A 10,651-nucleotide genomic window follows, 5' to 3' on the forward strand; every position below is an offset into this window, starting at 1 on the left:
TAATGATTTCAAAGAAAACTACAAGAAAATTACTTATGTTTCATGGGTATCAACCTCCAATACATTTAATACAATTTGTTTTCTCTGTTTGGTATGGTTAGAGCGTGAGTTCTTCTCACGCTGAAAGATTTCAGTACGAAATGTTTGGTGAGGTTAAGAAGTGCTTTAAATACAGAAAATCTGTAGAACATTTTAGCTTCCCTCTCATGGTTTGTAATAAAATCACCTTTGTTAAATTCTTAAGGAAGATTATAATTGACTATACTATGCGTCCCACCTGTTTCAACTTTCATTAACTGTGTATTTGCCCACAATATTTCTTCTTGGGCTATTATTTTCTGAATACTTAGAGATTATTTTCTTAATTAGCATAACCTTAGTGTTTGTAATGAAGACACGAATTAACTTTGTCCTACAAAGTGTTAACACTGCAATATAAAACTTAGAGAGCATTTTCCCGAAGTATTTTTAGGATGAATAAATCGAGAAGAATATTTGTAAACATACAGCAGACGTGAGGGACTCATGACATGCTTACAGAAACTTTGGACCAGAAATAAATTATTAGAACAAGATGCGTAGATGTGAGTGAGATTTTAACAAGTTAGGAAATGTAAGTACAGTATAATTCGTGACCTATAATCTTTGTGGATGGCTGTCGTGTGTGAGACCAATGACATTTGAGTGGGTGGAGTCTGGCTAACTGATGACGTTATCATACATGGTTTCTGTACTTGGATACTCTTCTGGCAGGGATTCTCCAGGTAACCATAGCAACGAAGGTAGTCCAGAAATTGGCCATTAAGATATTTTCTTCCACAGAAACGCATGTAAATGTTTCGCTATTGTTGTGCGAAAGTTGTAATGTGTTGACAAATTTCAATACAATCTCTTTCAAACTCCAACCATTGGTGAAGTATTGGAATGTATAAATACTAAATTTGCTATCTCTTTATGAATATCTGACGCAAAATCGCAAATGAAAATAAAATTTCTTCTTACTTATCTGTAGCCTAATCAAGATATCACCTGTCACAATCATGACCAGTCATTTATTTACTTTATTGTCGCACAGGGAAGTCACATGGGACTTCGGAGTACAGAATCATAACCTTAAAGTTTTCTTTTCTAAATCTGTTAAGCTCATTTTCTATTTTCGTGGAGCCTGGAATCAAGCAGGTTACCAAGGAAGCGTCAAGTTAATTTCAACTTGGGTATACCCCTGAAAGAAGAAAAGGCTCTCATATAGAATACTGGCAAAGTTTCGTTTTTGTAACAGCAAATGTACATGGGAACACATCAGCCCAGCATTTCTTCTCCTATATCTGATGCACGTCTCTGCGATTTGAAGAACAAACTTTTCTCGTTTCTCCTTAGCCCTTTTCTCTTCTTTGACATCTATTCAGTCCTCTTATATCCCTCCCAATTCCCAAACTCATGCCCACGACATTCACCTACTGAAGGCAATTTCCAGTCTCAATTTCCGATGTCTGTTCTACCATTCTCTTTTCCTCCAGCCTCTGCACAGTTTAGATTGGATAGGCAGACCTGTACGTATATGATCTGCCTCTGTCTCTGACTTCTGCAACGGACATGCATGTGTTTGTTATGCTTATATCTCGAAATCCTATAAGTGTGTGTGGATATACAGGATGAGTCAAAAGTATGTTTGCAAACTTCGTGAGCGTGTACCAGGATTAAAATTAAGAAAAAATGTTCCTATGAACATGGGGTCGCATGTTTCATTTTCTAAATAATAACCAAAAAATAAGTTTCAACGTATGCATTTATTGCCAAGTATAAGGACAGGGATATTTCTCTATAACAGACGCTCAAAGGTTGTTCCTCCATTCTCCACACATGCACGAGCACGACGTACACAAGACTGACGGATTCGTTCGTACACACCAGGGTGTCCTCTAATCATCTGGCATGCATTCTGCACAAGTTCCCATAGGTCGTCTTTATTGTTTATGGGTGTTGCATAAACGACGGACTTCAAGTGACCCCACAGGTAAAAGTTCAATGGAGTCAGGTCCGGTGACCTCGGTGGCCATGCTACTGGGCCACCTCCCCCAATCCATCGCTGAGGGTACTGTTCAATGAGATGATCTCTGATGCGATGGGAGAAGTGTGCTGGGGCTCCGTCGTGCATAAACCACATTTGTCTTCTTGTATTCAGTGGTATATCTTCAAGGAGACGTGGCAAGTGTCTTCTTAAGAATCGCCGATATGAAGGTCCTCTTAGACGAGAAGGAAGAATGTGTGGACCAATAAACATGTCGCCAACAGTTCCTACCCAAACGTTAATTGAAAATCTTTGCTGGAAGCTGGATTCACTTTGATATAAAGTCAGTTCCTTGAAACTTATTTTTCGCTATTATTTCGAAAATGAAACATTTGCGACCCCATGTTCATGGGATTTTTTTTTATTTTTGTTCCTGGAACACGCACACGAAGTTTGTAAACATACGTCTGACTCACTCTGTATATATATATATATATATATATATATATATGTTTTGCATGATTTTATTCACATTTTAAGTAGAGTGAGCAATAATAAAGATTGAATGTAGCTTTTTGTTTTAGTTGATGAATTCGAATTAATGCCTAAATTCATGTTCTCGTAACTATGCATGATGCAACAAGCGTATACAGTTTAATAAGTATGATCGTCGCGGTGGAGCAATATCACATTCTCTTAAAGATCGATTTAATATCCAAGATGGAAAAATCTAACTTTGAATGAATGTATGTAAATAAAAAAAGAACAAGGATAGGCTACATCAGCCGATTGTGTTGCGAAAAACTGCCAAAATGCTGCAAGCATCTGACGTCTTATATCTTTTCACTTTGCCTCTTTTGTATACGAAGTTTTTTAAGCTTAGCTATAATTACGGTGGGTATTTGACATTATCCATGGCATTTCTTTCTCCATGTTAATAAATTTAAAGCTTTTATGTGAATTTAATAATAATGACTTTGTAATAATTATAACAAAGTAAGAAGTTTAAGAATGATAGTCTTGCGTTTAGTGATACAGCGAAAGCTTCACTTTCTGCATCAGGGAATCAGTTCTTTACAAATAAAACTAATGATATATTGATTACAAGGATTATCATAAGAAACATTATGTAATTTCGTTACGTTTAAATATAAATGGTATCCACTGCCTCTGGATGTGATAAAACCACTAAATTTTTACGAATTATACATCTTGTGTATTAATGCAGTTTTAATTAACGAAATCTGCATCCAACTGAATGGCAAATATAAATCTTTGATAGCAAGTAAGTTTCGTGACTTCTTGAATATTTTATGCAAAATTGTATAAGTAAATCAAATTCAGATTGCCTAATGTTACGTTTAAGAATTGAACTCGAGTTAGTGCTAAAGTTCGGAGTGCAAATATTCTTAATGAAGAACTACGAAGATAGACTTATATAAACATATTAAATTACTGAGCTGTTTGAAATTATGAAAATTTAAACCCAAATTTATCAGCATGTACATTGCTTCATAAGTGGATAATTTCACAACGCCACACCCATATTCCTCTCCACTTTGCTGCAATTTTGGCACTATTCAAATATTTACCATGCAATAGTAAATGTGAGACCGTCGCTCACAGTAGGAGAATAAAGGAGATAAGTCCATATAAAAGGAATTTGCTATGAAAGTCAGTACATAATGTGAACAAAGGGACGGTTTTTAGTAATACATTGAATTTAATATTAAACTAATTACAATAATTTCTTCTTACAAGTTATTCATACATAGGCTCTTCTCGTGATCTCATTTTAGAAATGTTTTCAAAATGAATTAACATTCATATTATACTTGCAGTCTTGACTAAAAGTTGCTCATTCAGTAAGAGAGTCTGTGTTCTAATGTAAGGTATTTAAAAACCATTTTTGTGTGAATTTTGAGACATAACCTAACGAGGCTTCTCTTTAGAAGAAATATACAGTGAAATGTAAAATTCGATTTGCTGTACAAAATTATGACTTGACTAGGTCAGAGTCGTTTGTTAAAATAACGATTTTTTTTAATACTACAATTCACGATGTTTATAAATATTCGTTTGCTTAAAAATCTGCGTATTTTCAAAACTAGGAGAAAGAGAACTACGTTTCTGTAGTACGTCATTTTAGACCAAATTTATCCGATGCTATGACAAATTAGTGTAAACGTTTGAGTCAAATTCCATAATATAGTCATATAATTGCAAATTTTCCTTTAAGAAATTAAATTTGATTGTAATTCCAATCCATCTTTGAACACAAATTTAATTCTGCAGGTTATTCTGATGTAGAACAATTTCCTAGACAACTCAGACTTATTCGAATAATGTTCTAACATAATTAGATTTCGATAATTTGTATGACCACACTTTAAGTATGCATGGTAATTCCTTTAGAGTCAGCCCCAACAACAACAAAATATGTAGATTTTTACGACGTTAATGTAAAATAAAAATGTCTTGGTTTTGAGGAATCTTACAGAACTTTACAGGATATGCTGATGTCTACTACCCCTTAAAGATAAGTATTCAAAGCTAACAATGAAATTTTAAGAAAATAAGTAAAATTTTGAACTCATTATTTTATTTAGTTTGTATTTATTTGTGTTTAAATTGAGGGTTTTTTAAATATTAAGGTTTTCATTAGTCTTAAATGTTTTGTTGTATCAATTTACATAAGGAATACAAGAATAATTTATATTTACAAGATATAACAGTTTTATGATGATTAATAGAATTCTGTCAGTAAAAATTGGATTTTGGTTTATTTTATTACCAAAATTGGTATTTTGAACAAAAAAACAAGTGACGCTGGAAAAAATGCATCACTCCTTACACAGCAATTTCAAAAATAGGCTTATCTCTGGTTGCAGTTTTTTACCGACTTGTCTTTCACTTCTCTTCTCGGCGCAAATGAAGAGAGTAACGAAATTTGCACTCTTCTGGTGTCGCCACTTTGTTGCCTAAGCAGGCGAATAGAGTAAGGAAACTAATATAACTTCTTACGGTAAAATGGCCCAGAGGAAAAGTTTTCTTTACTCGCATGCACACGGCCCGAACCGGCTACTTTCAGCCCAGGATAAGGAAAAGCACAGTGATGTTATGCATAAGATTGCGCTTTCTTTGGCTTTTACCAAAAGTAATCCCCGTATCTGCCAACCTCCAGGGTTTTCGTTCTTCCCACTTTCCTACACGCACTCTCTTGATTTTCTCGTTCCCTCTTCCTTCGTACTCTCGTTCCCAGAGAACATTTTCTTAGATGGGAAAACGAGAGCCTCTCCCCAACCTATCCAGATAAGAAAATTACTTTGTATAGTCCTTGGAATACGAAAATTAAAGTATAAAAAATTATGACAGTAACACGTGTTATCTATTGTAATCTAGATTACAAAGATGATTTTCTTATATTTCATTAAGCAGAAATAGGTGCATGGGTACTTAATTTTTCTACTCTGCAATAAGGACTGAAATAATTAGGAATTAGCGAATCTTATTACGCTAAAATTGCTTATCGTGTGAATGTAGACTGCATGGAGACCATTGTTCTACAAACTTAACTTATAAGTCGAGGCTCTGTATCTATTTTTCCTTAAATTATTATTTAGAAACAAATAAATTTTATTCATTTCCATGAAATTGTTCGTGTAAGATATTAAATTTCAATCGAAATTTATAGACTTGCTCCGAAGCAGCAAACAGTACAAAGAAAAATAATCACGGCAAAAATAAAGCCCAGATAAAATTGTCAAATTATATGTGAATCATATTCCGTTATAAATATTTAACAGCGGATGACCACAAATTTTGTCACTCCGTTTGTGTGAATAGTCATGCAATAACTTTGGTTACTATTGAAACCTGAAGTTGAACAACAAACAGACTCCGTAGAGAAGAATTAATAAGCGTCATTTCCAATGAAGTATGGAAAATCAGATAGAAAATCATCTCTTACTGCACCTATTGTATGTAGAAAATAATTTGCAACAATATATTCTGTCAAGAACTGAATGGAATTCCATAATTAATTTCTATCTCAATTTCTCCACGGTTTAAAAATAACATTCACCGAAAAATTAGGTTATCTGTTGCCCAGCCTTATTTATTTGTAATTTAGTTACCGTCTAAGATACTTTATCGTTGGATGGTAGGATAATCAGTGAAAATGAATTGAATATTATACACATTCAAACAGAAGTTGCATAAATTATAGCAATTACTCCTCGAATTTGCCTGGAAGAACTGAATAAAACCTCGAAGAATCTCAGAATAACTTATCTCCTTGTCGAGATCTGAAAGAACTCCCATATATGAAACAAGAGAGCTCACCACTTGAACGCAACGTTTGGTTTTACCATCTAGGCAGGAAATTACACGTACACTCGAATCAATAACAAATTAATGACAAGGCCAATGTGGTAAGCAAAATTTAATATGAATTTCGAAAATATATTTTTTTTAACTTTAATAACAATTCCAAAGTGTTTCCCAAACTCTATTGGCTAGTTAAACAGTGGCCGAAAATTACTCTTTGCTTCTATCATGTTGCTCGACTGCTTGTAACTTAAGCAGTAATTAAATAGGGCACTCCTATTGATACAAATGTTAGAGAAATTTCAGTAAAGTGCACTAATGTTTCACTCAACTGAGCAGGAAGTTTATATACAGTTTAATATTCAGTTTTTAGGTCTGGAAAAAAAAATCTTTTAAAACATTTTTAATTTACTCTGAGTTGTACACAAGAAACTTAAACAGACGAGATAACATCTGGAATATGAAGAAACTCCAACACATTTTGAAGCGACTACACTTTTCCCGTGTTGTAATATAAGCTCCACCGATGCAGCTTACTCACGTAAGCTCTCTGTCCTGTACAAACTTTGCCATATATTGCCAATTCTTTTCTTTTGCCGAAACAATGCGACGCGCCTCGTATTGTAGGTAATGCTTTCTTCTTTACTTTTCTTGTGTTTTCTGACCCTTATTCTCTGGTTTAGCGACAAATTGGAAATTCTTCCCCTGCAGTATCCTTCTTACAGTTCATTTCATCTCTCTTCCACGCACAAAGTGTCTGATTAGGTTTAATCCAACTATTGTGCCAATAGAGTGTTCCTTGCACACTCGCTTCCACAATTCCCTGTATGTGTGTATCCTACACATATATACAAGACTTGCAGTTTACACTGGAAATGTTCAGGACATTTTGACAGTGTAGTCTGAAAATAAAGGAACAACATTTGCAAACACATTAAAGAATGTTGCTGTTTCGTGCTGTGGAAAATTGTCACTACTGTCGAATCAGCCCGTGGCTTATAGACGTCTCTGAAGAAATATTTTCTAAAGAGATTAAAGAATCACTTTATCCTACTAACATGATTCTGTTCCTGTATGTGGTATGATTACTCGAATAATCGAAATTGTATGGTCTTTTAACTAGTTTCGTAATGTTAAATAATCAGTGTTTTCTGTCTCATTTGTATTCGTTGCCACTTGAATCTTTGCATCGTGTTATGTTATTGATATACATATACATTCATTCTTAGGCAACTTAATGACTGTGTATGGACCGATAGACTCGTGGACTGTGAAATGATAGTAAGATGATCATAGAGTAAATCCTTCTCCAACGAGGATTCGATTATATATGAAAATTAATGCGAAAAATTTGTTACCAAAAGCGGAAAATTCGATTATACACGGTCTGCCAAACACATTGTATTGGCAAACGAAAAATACCACTACTGTTTAAACAACTAATGACGGTTTAGCTTTTACGTGTGTATTTGACAAAAAATTAGTGTGTTTTACTTACAGTATGTAACTGTCGCCCCGCGATTTCTTCCTTCAGTGCCTCTCGCAACCTCTTTTATCTCTAAACCGCACGCAACCCGCGGTCTCAGCCTCGCTTGTCCTATAACATTCTTAAATTGTGTCCTACTATTTCCCCACATTACTGTTGCATCCCCAGCAATCTCATACAATATTAAGTTTGTCTAACGCGGATTCACCGAACGATCAGCTTTTGAGGGACCTATCCCCGCGTTGAACGCGGGCTTTGCTGTGTTGAATTGGGACCTGAGAGCAAGTAGAAGTATACGTACATCGCCCAAGAATAATACCGGCTTTTTGAACAAGCAACATAATGAAGCATAGGGGTACACTTAACGGACGCTTTCGCAGAAGAAATTACGACTTAATGATTGCATAACCAGAGCGAAGTGCAGGACCCTGGTTCGCGTCTGAGGCAGTCCATGCGGGATTTGTGGCAGGTAAAGTGGCACTGGAACAGGATTTTCTCTTACAACTTCGGTTTTACCCTGCCAGGACCATTCTTCTGCTGCTCCACATTTACTCATATGTCATATGGGGTGATGGATAAGGGTCCCGTTGGAGTCCCAGTTCCACAGAGCAACAATTTTCTCTTTACATCACATGTAACCGCTAACATGTAATTAAACTTATCAACAATTTCAGATTTAGCTGTTTTAAAACTTGATCGATCACAGAGCATTCATAAATATATGCCTTGGCTTAATTCTGTTTGTTTGCTACTGCCATTAGTTGCGTACGAAGGAAGGAACCGTGAGTTTATTGCGACCCAACAAGAGTAATTTAACATAAGGAAGTGATTTTTCTCAGTCTCACTGATAAAATTAATTCTATAACTAATATCACTTGTTTTACATCACTTCTATTATACTGTTTCAGTTTCTAAATAGCGTTTAGTATTAGGTGGATTAAAATTGTGTCTAGGATATAATCTTCAACTGAGCAAAGTAAATTTCCATAATGTTTGCTACCATATTGTTCAGAATATTTTTGTCTTCCGGTCTGTCTAAAACGTAACGCTAAAAATATATAAAAATTGTAATTTTTCCTGTTTTTGTATGGGTTTGAAGCCTGATATCCCACTTAAAACGAACACATATTGAGAGTGTTCGAGAAAATGGTGCTTAGGGGAATATTTAAACTTAAAAGGATGACGTGGCGGGAGGCTTGAGAAAGTTGCATAATGAGGAGTTCATAATTTATAATCTTCGCAAAATATAATATAATCGGGGTTATCAAGTCGGGTGAGATTAGTGTGGCATGCGGCGCACATGAGGGAGATGAGAAATGCATACAAATTTTTGGTTGGTAGGCCTAAAAGAAAGAGGCCACTAGGAAGACCTATGCATAGATGGAAGTTTAATATTAAAATTGATGTCAAGGAAACAGTGTTTCGGGGTACGAATTGGGTTAATGTAGCTCTAGTTAGACACTAGTGACGAGCTCTTTTGAACGCAGTAATGAACATTCGTGTTCCATAAAAGCAAGGAATTTCTTAAATACCTGAGCGTATTATTAGTTTCTCAAGAAGGGCTATTCTGCATAGAGTTGATTAGTAATCTTGAACTTTATGTGCCTGTCGGTGATTTGCTATTGATTTTACATGCGTGTAAGGAAGAAGACACGGTGATCAGAGAAAATATAATTGCATATTTCTGCTTAGGTAGGCTACCTTGCTTAACATACAGTATCGTTTCTCCGTTTTTAAAAATTTAGACGTTTCAAACAAATAATTAGATTAAATTAAATTTAAATATGTAGTAATACTAAAATACTTAATAATTCCCATGCATATAATTGATTTAAATCTTCAAGAAGACTGAGATATGAAACTGGATTAGCCTGTTTAGACCTACTTTCGATCTACAGGTCCAGACTAGTCTACTCAGTTTTGTCGCAAGTCAAGTTTACAAGATGTATCACCATGAGACTTGCCCCATTTCATAGACTTTCACACTCATGAAGTTTTAACACAAACGTTGAGCCAAGTGTCAGTACAGAAGGGATGTTTGTGGGGACGGAAAATTGGGATGAAAGAGTGAACGAAGACTAACGCAAGGGAGGAATCTTCGAAAGGAAATGTGTGTGTATAGATGGCTGTACTCTCGTTCCCAGAGCTCGTTCCCTCCTCCCTACAGAGTTACTGAGTCTGTCGCTAGGGGAACGCCTGACAGAAAGGCGAGATAGCATTGCGCCATAAAGTACCTAGAGGCGGAGGATTCCAAAATGTTCGCTGGGCTTATCAAAAAGTCCCACCACACAGACTTGGATGTCTGGCGACATTCCTCTAAGTTAGAGTGAGGGAAAGGAGCGATAATGCAGTGAAAAGAACTGCACAGGTGGAACGGCAACATGTCAAGTATGATTGTGGATGGTATTGGATAAGGATTTACTTCAAAATTCGCTGAGACTTATACATGCGTGCCTGTTTCAAATTCCGATAACATTATAATTTTAGGACTAAAAGTAAAGTAGGTACAATAGTAGAAATGAAAGAAAGACGAAAATAAAAACTAGAGGAAAAAGAAATGTAGTGAGGAAACACAAAACGACAGTAAGAAATATGATAAAAGAGAAGGCTAGGCAAGGAGAGAAAGAAATCCTTTTGACCTTCACTGTAGTGGCACAGATGTAGGGAAACAAGATAGATGTACAATGCATAAATAAATATTAAAACCTATGATGTATATAATACTGGATATTTCGGATAGCCTATTAATTTACAAGCTTATTTTAATTAAGTCATTGAATAACATAGCATTGCTCATTTTATTATCATGAGTGTAAGCTATGCTTGAG

Source organism: Zootermopsis nevadensis, unplaced genomic scaffold (genome assembly GCF_977971745.1).
Source record: "Zootermopsis nevadensis isolate Lab colony 2312 unplaced genomic scaffold, Znev_1.0 Znev_ptg000001l, whole genome shotgun sequence".
NCBI lineage: Eukaryota > Metazoa > Arthropoda > Insecta > Blattodea > Termopsidae > Zootermopsis > Zootermopsis nevadensis.